This window comes from Etheostoma cragini, chromosome 2 (genome assembly GCF_013103735.1).
Source record: "Etheostoma cragini isolate CJK2018 chromosome 2, CSU_Ecrag_1.0, whole genome shotgun sequence".
NCBI classification, from domain to species: Eukaryota; Metazoa; Chordata; class Actinopteri; order Perciformes; family Percidae; genus Etheostoma; species Etheostoma cragini.
This window is the reverse complement of record NC_048408.1, coordinates 18565132-18579794: the sequence shown is the minus strand read 5'-3', so window position 1 is coordinate 18579794 and position 14663 is coordinate 18565132. Positions and strand designations below refer to the sequence as shown.

Sequence of the window (14663 nt, the reverse complement as noted above, 5' to 3'; positions counted from 1 at the left end):
ACTGAGTGTGAGACAAATTGACAGTGCACAGCCGGGCTAACTCTCCAGGCTGGGATTATACTACTGTCTTTTTTGCACACACTTTCAGATACCACTTTAGCTAGACCTTCTTAATAGAAATGACCATTTGCAAGAGTTCAGAACACAAATGTCTGAATCTTTCAGACTAAATAAACTCAACTTAACTGATGCGTTGACGTTTTAGAGATAAATGGCTGAAGTCTCTTGGACCAAATCATTCTGTTGCCATGTGCGCTAAAGACAGAGATAATATAATACCTTTCTAAATGATTTTAATAACTGTGACTTAAAAAAAAGTTATTCAATAGCATATTGCTATTTTACATATCCTAATGATTTCCAATAAATGGCTATTTTGAGACGATATGACTGATGAGATGAGATACATTTCAGAAGTTCAGTTTTAGTGATATGTCAATGTGTTTTAACGCGGATCACTACAAAGCGGTTTTTAATACTATGAAAGTAACTGCTAGGTAACACCTGTGCACCAGCACCCCCACTGTGCCATAAAGAAGGAGACTGTGCTTTTTAATGAAGTAATGTTGGTCTGGACACAGCTTAACAAGTAGAGATACCCACACAAATACACAATGCTCAGTGTGTCTCCCTATATCTTGTGCTCCCAATTACTGTTCACAACCTGTTCCTATACTGTTTGTAGTGCAGCTTGCCACAGACAGATGCAGGCATTTAATGGTTGGCTATGTGCGGGAGATGGCCAAATTCAATGGGAAGACAAAAGCACTGTCAGTATGATGATACAGCAAAACTAACACTTTTTTAACAGTTTTGAAAATAGTTTGTAGCCAGGAAAGGTTGTAGGTCACCAATACACACTTCTAATGGTTTAAGAAGGTTGGCACAGTTAAAACCCTCCCCCTGTCCACCCTCTCTTTCTCTCTCTCTCTCTCTCTCTCTCTCTCTCTCTCTGTATGTAAGTCCCTCATTGCCAGGTCCATGATAGGAAAGTCCGGCTGGCACAAGAAGTAGAATTAGGAGCTTCTCAGCCAGAGGAAGTGTGTCATTGCCAAATATCTATTGGTGTAGGACAACTCTATTCATGTGCCTTCACCTTGGCAGTCTGTCTGCAAACAGAGGGAGGGGAGGAAGAGTAGTGGTAGTTGTGGTTGTGTGTGTGTGTGTGTGTGTGTGTGTGTGTGTGTGTGTGTGTGTGTGTGTGTGTGTTTGCGTGCGCGTGTTTGTTTGTGTGTGTGTGTGTGTTATGTGTATGTGTTTATCTAAACCTCATTTGGTGTTCTAATAGACCCTTGCAGGCCTGTTCCTCTTTTCTCTCTCCAGCATCTTAAAACACATTACATTATGGCCCATTTTGATTGCATTTCAGATTAGAGAGTGATGGTGGAAAGAGAGCAAAACAGTCAGTCAGACAGAGAGAAAGAGAAATGATGGCCGAGAGAAAGAGATGGATGAGGATGAGAGATATAGAACATAGGAAAAGAGGAAGGGCAGATCAAGGGGAGACATGGACAGAGAGACAGGTAGGATGAGAGAGAGAGTTTAAATGAGAGACAGACAGAGAGGAAATGGGAAACAGAAAAAACAGAGAAGAAGAGCCTCTGGGGGAGCATATTATATGGCCGTTACCCCCCTCCAGTGCGGCGGAGAATGGGAGAGGCTGAGTACCCACTATTCCAGTGACCTTGGAGGTCAGATGGAGGAAAGCAGCATTAATCAAACTGATGCCCAGGCTGAGGCGGATGATAGCAGGCAGCAATGCTCACAATACGCCCCCCCCCCCCCCCCCCCCCACACACACACACACACACACACACACAACAACACCAAACCCCCCTCTACCACATTTATATGCTTTCTTCATCTGCCTTCATATCTTTTCTGTCTTTCTTTCTGTTGTATTGCTTTTCACACATGACCCTCTGTTTTCTTTTTCTTTTTGTTTCTCTCCCCCTTTTCCCCCCCATCATTCATCTCCTTCCTCTTTGCATGCCGTAAACCCTCTCTGGATCTCCAGCTACAAACAGTAAATTAACCCATCTCCACCCTTCATTAATGGACTTCTAAATATCAGCCCCTGCCTGTGGCTATGCCACCAACATTTACATTGGATGTGGGATTGAGTTAGTTGCTTTCTGGACACTCGCAGCCGTGTAGATATCGATTTGCTTGTTTTGCTCTCTGCTTTGGTGCATATTTTGTGGAAACAGCTTGTGGGCAGTCAGATTGGGATGTTTGTTTGAATTTATGTGTGCATGTAATGAATGTGCAGAGGTTTGTGGAAAATGCAGTAGCAGACCTCCAATATTGGTCTATTCTTGTAGCCTTTGTTATGCCCTTTTCTCTTATGTCAAAAACACATGTAAATATATAATCAATAATTAATAATGATCATTATTTGTACAAGACTGAAGAGTTTTTAACTGGTGTAATTCATTTTCAATCTTTTTTTTTTTTTACTTTTGGAAAAATACAATTACTAATTTATTTCGGCTCATAACAAGGTGAAGACCAATGCATCCATCGCTCACGTTTCTACAGCTACATAAGAACTTCCCTGACCCAAATATACAGCTTTGACCCAACATTACCCCAACTATGTAATGCCAGCAAGCCAGCCAGTGAAAAATAACGTCAACAAGCAAGTGTGTACATGTGGTAGTTCTGTGTGTGAGTCAATACAAACCAATCATTACACAAAGGGTCCTTATTGAATCAGAGGTGTGTGTGTGTGTGTGTGTGTGTGTGTTAGTGTGCTGGGTTAATCTTTGACTGCTCGTCTCCGCTGATGATAGTATTGATCTGTTGAAGAGCTTCTCAAGGTCAGGATGTGTTGTCTCTGTTTGGACCGCCTTGATCTTACTACACTGTCTGTCCCTTTACTGCCGGTATATAACAGAATATACTACTTAATTTCCAATAAAATTGGAACATTTAATATAACAGCGGAGGGCCCATAAAGAAAAAGCAATGGACAAAAAAATAATCTCTGCCTTTAGGTTTTACAAGTATGAGTTTAAAGATAAGGTGGACAATGTGTTTGCATCTGTGTTTTGAGTGAAAGGCAAGTAGAACAATTTATGTATGACATTATTATAATCAGTTTCTATAGTGAACAGGATTAAGGAAGTTAAGTGGATCCTGTGATGTTAGCAGTTTTTGATTGACACTTCTACTACATTCCTTCTCTGTGGGTTATTATCATCATTTCAGAAGGATGAAACAGAAACTAGGCCTGTTAGCACGTAATTATTCATTTGAATCCATAAAGGCAATCAATTAAGCTTAAGTGTGCAATAAATCTGATTAATCAGTCAGTTCCCAAAACACCATAAAATCCATGCAAGTCTTATACCCTGGTAATGAGTTTGCGAGTAGGGAGGGGGTAGGGGCTAATAAGTGAGGGTGCTCACCCACAAACACATTCACATACACGCAAACCCCGGTGAACAAACTACTTTTGTGATGATGTTTTTTTTTCGGGTGATAATTTGACAATAATTGACAATTGGGGATGAAAGATAAGCAGGGCTTAATGTATGCTAATATCAAGGTCTGCAGCTTGTAACTAAATAAAGCAAGGTCATCAGAAAAAAGCACTCTGATAATTAATAGATAAATTCATTACAAAAACAATGACTCAGTTCAAAAATACTCATTAACAAGATAAGGCATTTGAAATAAAAAATAGAAACGCTAATGTGTTGACAATGAGAGCAACTACAGTATATTCAACCTTGAGTCTGGTAATGCAGTGTGGCTCTGCGTTTGATTTGGCGAATCTGCCAGCCTCTTTTCCGTCACCGCTGTATCATTACTCATTATTCTCTGACACACTCGCTCTCTGCTTTCCTCCCTTTATGCCAGCCTCCTTTTATCCCTCTCTCCATCCCTCCCTCTCTCGCTGGCATTTACCTGCTCGCTCGCCTCAGGGGAAATTACCACAGCTCAGAAACGCTGTCCTATTGCACTGCAACGCTCTGCCCTGCCTCCCTCCTTCCACCCATTCAGCACACACACACGGACACACGCAAATACACAAGCATACGTACACTGTGGACATGCGCTCACACAAGCATGCATGCACACCCTTTGCACACAAAAGCAGCACCCCCACATACAACAGAGGCTGCATGCCCCTTTACCACCTGCTGTATAGACTGTTTCTTCTTTCTATTGTCCTCCCCCAGTAATATATTATGTACTACACACAGGCACAGCAGTATATGGAGGATTAGAAGCATTTTGTTGCCAAGGTCTGCCCTATATTTGTATGCATTAGTCTAATAGTGTGTCTGTGTGCTTCTACAAACAGCACATGGAACAGTAACTGCCCCCATGTTTGCATGTACAAGTATGCATGTGTGTGTTAGTGCAGGGGAGTGCGAGTGTGTATATATTCCCCTACTTGATGGCTTTTATGTGTTGAACCTCTTCTGATCAGGGTAATTCACCCTTTAGTCTTAATGAAAGTTAATGAAAAGGATCCCTCCTTCTCTTACGGACTACCAGCTACTTGCAGTCTGTCTCATCTCTCAATGCAACCCTGGAGATGAGCAATGAGCAGGGTTTCACTCTATTTACTATATTATTTAATGGATAAGCATTTCTATCACATTGCTAACCACAGTAAGAAAAACTCAATATTGAATGTTTCAACCCAATCGCAGCTACTACTTGCACATCTTTGCCTTGAAGTAGCAGAACTGGAAGTCTCACCTTACAACATTGTTTTTTTATATCCAGTTAGGAGATGGTTTCATTTGGCTCCTTTCTCTGTCTTATTATCAGAATTATTATCATGATGGTCCTTTTGTCAAGTCATGCCTTTGGAAATGTGACTTTGAGCGAAACAGCAGTAGCTTGCTGTCTGCATTTTGATTACATGCATGCATATAGTCCAGACTGTGGAGGAGGATTGAGTATTCATAATCAATACCACAATACTGACACCCCCAACTCATCAGTCAGTCTGCATCACACAGCAAGCTATGAATGTCTTCTTCTAGAATTCAGTGTCTGGGGAATGAGGATTTAAACTAAGATCTGGTTTTGGATATGTGCTGTCATGAAATCTTTGGCTACCACTCAGATCATGTTTGTCTGGTCAATTCCGCAATATGAAATGTTAAGTATTTGAATGGAACCTTTGTATTTAAAAAACATAAAATAAATAGATAGAAATTAATGTGATGAACCTATATATTCAGCTGGTCTGTCATAAACTATGGAATGAATTTTGACTTCTAAAGCAAAAGACGTAGCCTGTTGGGATTCTTTTTATGTAATTTGTCTGGTCATGTGTCTGACTTATGTGATTCTTGTGCAATTGTTATTGTTTCTGGATGGAGTTACTTTTTCTCATAGGAAACATTTTTAAATGATCAATTTTAGCCTCAGAGCACATGCATTAAACATGCATTTAGCCTCGTAACATACAAGTGGGTGTACTTGTGACGGGAGAGTAAAGTGAGTGTGTGTCTGGTATGCATAAATGTGGTTTGGTGTATGCATATATCCAGACTCTGGCGGCAAGCTTGAAATTAAAACCTCATGCGGAACGCGGCTCATGATTGTAGAAGGATTAAAACTAAAGGCAGAAGAGTGAAAAAAAAATGATGAGCAGAGAAACGGAGAATAGTGAAAGGAGGAGAGTGTATTGTCTGAGAGGGGAAGGAGTGAGCGATTGCCTTTGCTGCAGTCCTACAGCTTGGGTCTGCACTGTTTCCTATTATTATGTATTCCTGTTTAAAGAATGCCAAGCAGACATTTCCTATTGGCTCGCTTCTGTCAGCAGTCAGCTTAAATGTGAAAGCAATTCTGGAAATTGGTGGAGTCAAAGAAACATCTCAGAATAGCTGTGATGAGCTGGAGAGTGGATGTGCAGAAGTAAGGATGTGTTCACACTTATATACACATAAATACATGCACATGTCTGCACACAGTCACACACACTCCTTCTGTCTTTTATTTCTCACCAACATTAACACATACTCCTAAGTAGCTTGCCTTTGATAGCTAAGATCATGTCAAACCATGACATTTCAAGTCTCAGTTGTCCTTTGTGGTGGATAGATTTCCATCTCCATCTTTGATAATGTATGTGCTCAGTAGTGTAGATACTTTAGTTTGTAAATCACTGAATTGGTGCTTTAAGTCGGCCCATTCAAAAATGCTTACACGGAACACAATTTAATTAAATGGCATGAACAAACAGCAAATATCTGCATACGGTTTAATAGTCCGTGATCGGCAGCTAACTACATATCCCTTCAGGCATTTCTGAAGGCATTGCCTTCTGCTCTCACCTCTCTTAACCCAGAGTATGAAACATCTGCTTTCTCCATTCAGTTGGAGCTTGCTATTTTAATATCTCTGGGCATCTTGCCTTGAAAAGGAGAAAAAAAGGTTTTGGCCGCAGACCCTGGCTTTCTTATTATTAGCAGTCACTCCCAGTGATGTATAGGAGCTCAGAGCTTTGCTGAGAGAATTCTCACAGGTCAGCCTTCCCCTTTGTGGACTGCAGCCTTGACCTATTCCCACCTCAGTGTGTGTGTGTGTGTGTTTGCCTGTCTCTCTATGCATGGCGCAGTCATTTCCATGAGAATGGAGTGCAGAGAATGGACGGGGCCGCATTTTCTTTCTCTGAGACGGCTGCAGATGTGGTTCAGGGTGCACAAGGGCGACCTCATCCATCATGTTGAGAATAGCCTGGAATTATCACCCTGTGTTTCTGGACATCATGTGATCAAGAGATTCTTGACAAAGGTCATTTTGGGTAGAGAAACTTGGGGTGGGCCCTTTAAGAGACATTTAAGTCTGCTAAATAAAGTTCCTGAAGCAAGTTCCAAATGGTTTGTAGACTTTTACGACTCATCTATTTGTGTCGCTTTTTGCACTATTTTTGTCACGAGTCACAGGAAGTATTATATCTTATTTACATTATACAAAGTAGGCTATAGCTTATAGGCCTAACTGTGTTACTTGGAGCCAGGGGTGGAACATACAATCTTTACAATATCATCCTCCCAAAACCCATAACAGAGTCACATGTGTTTCATTTTTAAGCTCACGGTATTGGCTGCATGCCTCAGCAATTACTTCGGAAATTGCTTGTCCATCCTCTCTGTAGCCGCTTGGAGGTTTGGCAAACGGGGGGAGGAAGGGAGGGAGGGCCGGAGAACGGCAGGCGGAGTTGGCGTCTGGTGTTTTGGTTGGTTGGGAGTGACGTATCTGGTGCCACTTCCTGGTCTGTCCGCTCTCTGGGAGGAGGAGAGCGACTGCAGTGTTGTTAGTTTGAACAAAATGGCTGCGAGACCACTGTCAACGAGAGCTCACTGAACGCCTACCATGACTGTCCGCTCCACTATCTGGATCCACACAGAATGTATTTCCCAGGAGTCGTTTCTCACTTTGCATTCGCGGTAGCCAGCCTGTTGCTAGTCGTCCAGTTGGCGACCTAAACAAAACCATTTATTTTGCACTTTAAAACAAGTTGGCTGGCTGGCTGACGACCGTCGGCTTGCTCCTATGCGCGAGAACTCATCAGCGATTTTTTAACGAAAACTGCCTGATTTTCCCCCCTTTTGCAAAACCTCGCAACGATTGACGAGTTACAACGTCAACCAGCTACCGTCAGCTTGCATTATTTAGCTGCTTTTGAAAGTGATTTTATTCGTGTTATTTTTTTTGTTTTTGTTAGTGGTGCTTCGTTCCCCTCCCCGCCCCCCAGTATATCGCGACGTTTTAACAAACTGTTTTTCGACTAGTGTAATTTCATGGAATATTGTACATTTTCTTTGCTTAAAGTATAAATTACCTTACTTGCTGGGTGTCTATCTGGCTCAGTAGCCGTTGTTTACCTCGGTATCACCAAGCTGCTGCAGCAGCAGTAGTCGGCTTATCTGCCAAATCTGACTTTAATTGCGACTGAATCTCTGCTCCATCTTTTTACGGGTAACTTTAGAAAAGACATCGAAGAATGCTTTTCTGCATATTTCTTTCTGACGTGCACCGACTCTTCACTGAAAGCTGCCAAAACTGTGGTTAACGCAAGGTAAGTTTCAAATGAATAACGTTTTTTCTTATGTGATAAATCGATGAATGTGATTGCTGATCAGTGGATAGAAGCCAGCTTTAATGTCAAATGACCATCAAAATGACCACTGTTTAGCGCAACATTATTTGTCATTGCTGTATTCAGCCCAGCTACAACTACGACGTCACAGCAATCAATGTCAACTTCCACATCATTAAAACACCCATTAACAATTATCTGTGCTTATTTGGGGTGTCACAGTTGACGATTTCTTCACAATATCAATCTTGTAAGTCCTCAGAAATAAGACCGGGTTGTTGTTGTCATATGGGTTTCTTTCTGGCGAGCAGCCAAACCCAAAGGGTTTTTGAAGGGGGTCCCCTGCAAAATTACACATAGTGCTTTTATGTTATGTTGGATCGATGAGGAAAAAAACCCTGCTAGAATGACAAACTGATCAGATAAACTATCCCATGGGCTGTGTACAGATATTAATAGTAAAGTTGATTACTAAATTTAATATTATAATTAATAATAATAATTATATTATTTTGTAGGGGCTTGAAAATGACAGAAAATGTTGGGAACTTTTGTTTCATATTATAGCTCTTTAATGATTGGCTAAGTGGACTGGAGCACACTCAACACATGGGAGTGTGCAATGTAGTGGTTCCTTAAACTGACTAAGAGAATTGCTTTGGCTCTTTTTTGATCACACAGTTCTATCTAATGGTAGTTCATTGACAGAGTAGAACCTATTATGATAGCATTGTATTGTTTCGTGCTTGCACATTGAAGCTGTGGTGTTACATTTAATCCAGATTGTTCTGTTGCCACTCTTTAGTCTTTGTGTCATTCTGTAGCTGTATCACATCCTGTATCTTGCACACTATTGTACATTCCACTGTACTACTTCCAAGTACATTATTAAACATAGCTGCCCCCCCCCCACTCGGTAAAAAAGCCAGAGATACTGATTGAACTGTCGCCTTCCATTTCATCCCCCCTTTCTGCATCCTGTCCCCAGGCACTGGAGTATAGCGTTTAATATCTCCTCCGCATGTCTTAATTGAAGTACATAATTTCCCGTTCAATTTTAACCCCCCAACCCACCTGTCATCTCTGTCACACACCAGTGAGGTGATGAATTAAAAAAAAATTACATTATGTGTATGCATTTGTGCCTGTTTGTGTGTATTTGTGTGCAATGTGTTGGAATGTCAGTGTGTTCTCGCAAGGGTTGTGTATTTGTGTCTGAATCAGCCGGTGTATACACACGTGGATTACCTGTCTTTTTGCCATGGGAGTGTGTGGCCATTTGTGTCGGGCTCAAAGCTCCGGCAGTTGGTAAATGCCTTGCAGTTGTTCAGGTCTTGAGCTGCCTCCTGCATACCCTAGACACCCAGCTGACTAACAGACACACACACACACGCAGAGCCCTGTTCTTACCCAGGGTTAGGGGTCCTCCTCCCTTCAGTGCGCACACGCCCATCTTTCCAAAAAGCTAAAGAGCACGCAGTAAGGGGTTGGCTGTGAAAGATGTTGCCGGGGCCCCTCCAGTGTGTATGTAAAACACTTGAACAGGGAGAAAAGAAAGACCTAAAGCCTGGAAAGAGAAGGAGGAAGTCCTAGTCTGAGCAAATTTTCTTTCCATACATTTAGGCTTACCTGTCCCAGAAATAACTGCTTTAGCAGCATAGTTACCACTACAGCCACAGCAGGTGGCTCATCTGCGGGGCACTAGGGCAAATAGGGTGTCAGGTCACAAGCACTCGGGTTATCTCCAAGCTAAGACATATTTTGTTGCAATGAAGATGTCAGATGTGCTTACAAATGTTTAGTCTACACAGAGTTATAAAAGATTTAGTAACATTTGGTTCTAAGGGAATGCAAAGATTCTCCAGTGGGAGACTATAGATAGCACTGATAGAGCATGGATAGTCTATCAATGAATGCCACCATCTGCAAATCTAGCAGGGTTGGGAATCACCAGACGCCTCCCAATACGATATCATAACGATCCTTATGCCACGATTTGATATTATTGCGATTTTAAACATATTGCAATATTCTGCAACATATTGCAATTTACAACCTTTTTCCAACTTCTAATTTTTCCCAATTTTCAAATGATGTCCCCAAAAGGAAACTTAGTCAACATCCGTTTAATCTAAAAAGATACATTTCTCTTTGTTCATATCACTTGAAATTTATTGCTGCAAAATGGGATTGTCAAGCAGACAAACTCACCAACACATATGTAACAAAAAATCGATACTTGGCTCCTGTGTATCAGTACAGTCTTGCTACTTATATCGCAATACTATGCTGTATAGTTTTTTTTCCTCCACCCCTAAAATCTAGACACAGAAATAGCAGAACTCTAAATTATCTCAATATGGAGGTGTATAATTGGTTCTTTCCCAGTGCAACAAGACCCAAAATGAGAAATTCAGTCTCTCACTGGGTCCCAGACTCAATTAGTTATATTGCTCTTGCCATTTTGGCTGAGCACTTGCAGAAAACCCATAACCATTGTTGGCTCTGGATCCAACCAAGCTGCAGGCTGTTGGCATTAAGACATCGTTTTGATTAGAGTGTATTATAACAAAGCCATGAGGACAAACTCTGGAAGTAACTCAATCTGCAGCTCCTTATCACCAAGGAGGCCGGGTCATTTGTTTGAAAGGAAAACGAAAGCTTGCTTTCCCTTGTCCAACCCTTTACACACACTAGCTGCTATCATTAGCCTGGTTTCCACTACAGGGCTAAATGTATTTGGAATGGGCTTGCTGGTTGTATGTCACTGTATCCATCATGCACATTTTTGTCTGTCTTTATTTTAATTTTATATCTCAACAGTAGTTAGTCTCTTTTCCCTGGAGACTGCAATTAAAATAGGCTAAACAAAAAGTTATTTATGTCCCTTGTCAGACATTTTGTGTTTGCTCTGGTAAATCCCACTTAGTCATGCTTTGGAAAAGTGGCTTGTGTTGTCAATGCCTTTTCCCTGTCATTGACCGTAGACCAGGTCTGTCTGTCAGTGGTAGTAACCGAGCCTGTGATTATGAGCCTATTAAGACTTGCCAGGCAACTGTGTTTGGTGTGGCCATTGTAATATATGAAGTGTGTGGGAGCCAATGAATGTTGACTGTGGTGTTGGCAGTAATAACTATAGGCGGTAATAACTGGTACCTCTCCAGCTACCAGTCCACCTCCATACTTTGGCCCGTTATGTGGACTTGAACCTGGGACCCTCTGGTTCCCACCCCAACTTCCTATGGGTTGAGCTACTGCCACCCCGTCAGTCCGTCAATAACACTTCTAAGTGCCCAGACTGACATTTTCTGTGAGGATTGTGATTTGTTTTTCTATATCTATGTTTGTGGTGTACTCAGTTGGTGCCTGGGTCGTCGAGGTTTATGCAACCTGTGTCTGCATGGTCTCAGCCAGGGTTTACTTCAAGTGTGACACTAATCTGATTTTGTATGAGATAGTGATCTCATGTTATGATAGTCATAATCTTGTCTGCTTGTCTCCCAGCCCTGAATTTGACACTAGCAAATGTGTTAGAGTAGGCTGCATTCACTTTTTAGGCCTATATGGTAAAATAATGCTAAGATGATCATAGGCAGGTTTAAAGCATAGTTTTAGTCCCGTGTGAAACCAGGAATCTACAAACACAGGTTAACCTCCTGCACATTACTATATCATACACAGGGCGTTTGCTTTAATAAGAAATAAGTGAGAATAGCAACCAAAGAGATGTAAGGGTGTTTGGGGGTTTGTGTAACCCCCACCTTTTTGTCCAACTTGTGTGCCAGTGGAGGGGGCAGCGCTCGGGGGGCCCAGCAGAGGTAAGCCAGCCTGTGATGGAAGCAGGGGGATGGGGGAAGCAGAGCTGCTGCCTGTGAGTCTTGGCAGTGGTCCATGGGAATGTTCAATGTGCCGAGGTTTGGTGGGGGCCTTCTTTCCTCCCTCTGCTCCATGTTGGCTAATTGGATAGACGTGGAGAGAAAGAGAGGGCCAACACATGGAAGATGACAGAGAATATGCAGGACATCCAGCCTACAGTGTTCTCTTTTTCATGCTCCAAACCGACAGCCTTAGATAGCCTTACTCCTTATGTAGAAGGACTTAGGCCCTAGAGCACTTCCTAAGTCTTCAGTTATGTCTGTCACTTGCACTAGCGTGCTCTGCCTTCCTCTGTGCTGAGGCCACGGCCTAGGCTAGTAAGCTCAGATCATTTGTTTGCTGTCTAGAATGTTTTATCGCCTTAATCAGCTTAAGTGCAGTCAATGAAATTCAAGTGTTTTACTTTCACTTTGTGTATTTGTATTGTTAAAGCACACTTGTAAGTTTAACAGCTGAACAATTATCCACAAAACATTTCTTGTAATGTATGAGTTGTGACACTGTTAAATTCCAAAATAGAATTTCTTCTGGGCAGATTGAGTTTTAACAACAGAGTTTGGCATAGCCTAATTCTAATGAATTCAGGCATAGTCCAGAGTATCTGAGGATACTAAAGAATTTGGGCAAGTAAGCTGTTAGCCCCATATCCCGTTGTTTACTAATGTTTTGATTCTAAAATTGCTGTAATCATTTGTAGTATTCTCTGTGTTTTTTCATGAGCTGCAATGCACATCTGCAGGATATAACTTATGATATTGAGTGTAGATCTCAGGATGCCCTTTCTCAGAAGTTCAATGACATAAGATGAGCTATTTTGTTTTACTCAAGATAGAAACACGTCTACACTACCGGTTTGCTTCCCCTAGTATTTCTACATCTCCACCGTCATCCCTACGGCTTTAGAGTGGGGTCTGTCTCTTACATCTTTCTCCCTGCTTTTTCTTGTTCTTATCTCTGTCCTCCCAACATGAGAGGGGCTCTGTTCCCACAACTAAGCACATCACTTATTTTCTGTCTCTCTTTCAGAGTCTGTTATTGCTGATACTGTTGACCGCCAGGGAATTGTCTACTGACATTTTGTACGTGGCTGCTAAGTCAAAGTAACCCCGAGAGGTGTACAGCCCAGCCTATTAGCTCATTTGTCTTAGCATGCTTTGTGAGTGTAGTTGTTCTTTTGATTTGGCTCTTCTGATTTTGACAGTTTGATGGTTTCAGTGAAGCATTTGAAACAAGTTGAAGCCATTCTCTGTCCCTAATCATGTCCCAAACATCAGTTAAGGGGTGCATAAAGTCACTAGTTTCCTACAATACATTGCTTTAATAACATCTTGACATCAACAGAAAGCCATGCCTTTTTTTTTAATTCAGTATAGGGAAAATAAGTCAATGTAAGAAATATATGGGATAATGGAATGTATATGGGATGCATAACATCTATTATTAGATTGATATAAACTACAGTTTAATCAATGACAGCCAACCAGTGCTTTCTGTGTTCGTCGTATAAAACTTAAGCTAATTAATAAATTCCAGTGTACATTTAGAGGTGCTCAGTTTTTGGTAAAAACCTTGAGGAACTCCTGCTTAAGGTTAATTGTGTGAGGTCAGGCGTTGTATTAGCGCTAATAGCTCCTCATAACTATCCAGACCTTTTAGACAGGGAGTCACCTTACAGCCTCTAAGCTGCCAGCCAGGCACACAGATTAAAACAAATATGCAGAGCAGGCACAACCACTTGTTCTCATAAACACAAAGCAGTCATAAGTAAAGACAAACGCATGCACCAACTCACTCGGCCTGACAGCTTTTTCTTGAATTCAATAGGCTTTAGCTGTGGTGCTGGCAGGGTGCAGGCCTGCTTGGTCTTGTGCATTGTGCTGTTTTCCTATTTAATGAGCTGCCATTTTGTTAACGTTTCATATCGACTTGGCAGGGGAAGCAGCCAAGACACTGAGAGCTAATTTTCTGGAGGCAAACCTCAAAGCTGTTATTTATAAGTGATTCTTTGACTTTCTTTCTCCATCTGCGTCGTCCTTCATCGCCGCTCTCCACCCACCCGTTCGCCCTCAATCAGTCCCTCCTCTACAGACTCCAACAACCAAGACTTTTTCTGCCACAGTTCATTGAGCTAGTCCGGTCTATTAGTAAAGTGTGCCGTATACCTTTACAGGCTACTCTCTCCACCTGCTGAAAGCAACGCTGGTATGCCTTGAATGCTTGAAAACCTAGCTACCAGTGAGACTGTCAGTGTGGCCGAGGGATGAAAACACACACAACAACATTGGTATTGCTGTTTGTCAACTGTGGAATTTACAGGCTTGTTTTCCTCACGCCATTCACGTTGAGTGAACACAAACATTTGTGGAGAGAAGTTGAGGTCTGTAGCAGGTTTTGTTGAATTATTCCCCAGGTAAGGGTTGTCTATGATAATGGTCCGTGTAATACAGCTTCTTTGATGCCACAGAAATGGCTGGCTGGCTGAATGGTAATGTTGGTGGAGTGTGGATTTACCACATTCTGTAGCCATGACCTGACCATATTACGTTTTTTTGCTGAGAGAGAAAAGCCTCTCATCTTCTTCCTTCTCTCGCCTTTGTGATTGCTGTTGTGTCTGCGCTTGACAGCCTTTTTCAGAACATGTGAAGCTTCATGTTTTCCTTCTCCTTCCCCTTATTTAGATTTCTCTCTGTCTCTCATCCTTTGTCTTCAC

At 41.8% G+C, this 14663-nt stretch overlaps 1 protein-coding gene across 3 annotated transcripts in view; it reads left to right on the top strand.

The window, feature by feature from the left end:
• Positions 1 to 7253: 7253 nt before the first annotated feature.
• The window catches only part of tnrc6c2 (trinucleotide repeat containing adaptor 6C2), a 56825-nt gene continuing 49415 nt past the window's right edge, over positions 7254 to 14663 (top strand). For 2 of the 3 annotated variants that reach the window (XM_034883216.1, XM_034883225.1), the window contains exon 1: positions 7254 to 8056. The gene's annotated coding sequence lies outside the window, so the exon portion shown is untranslated. The remainder of the gene's footprint in view (positions 8057 to 14663) is intronic. The other variant, XM_034883234.1, reaches the window with a different exon arrangement.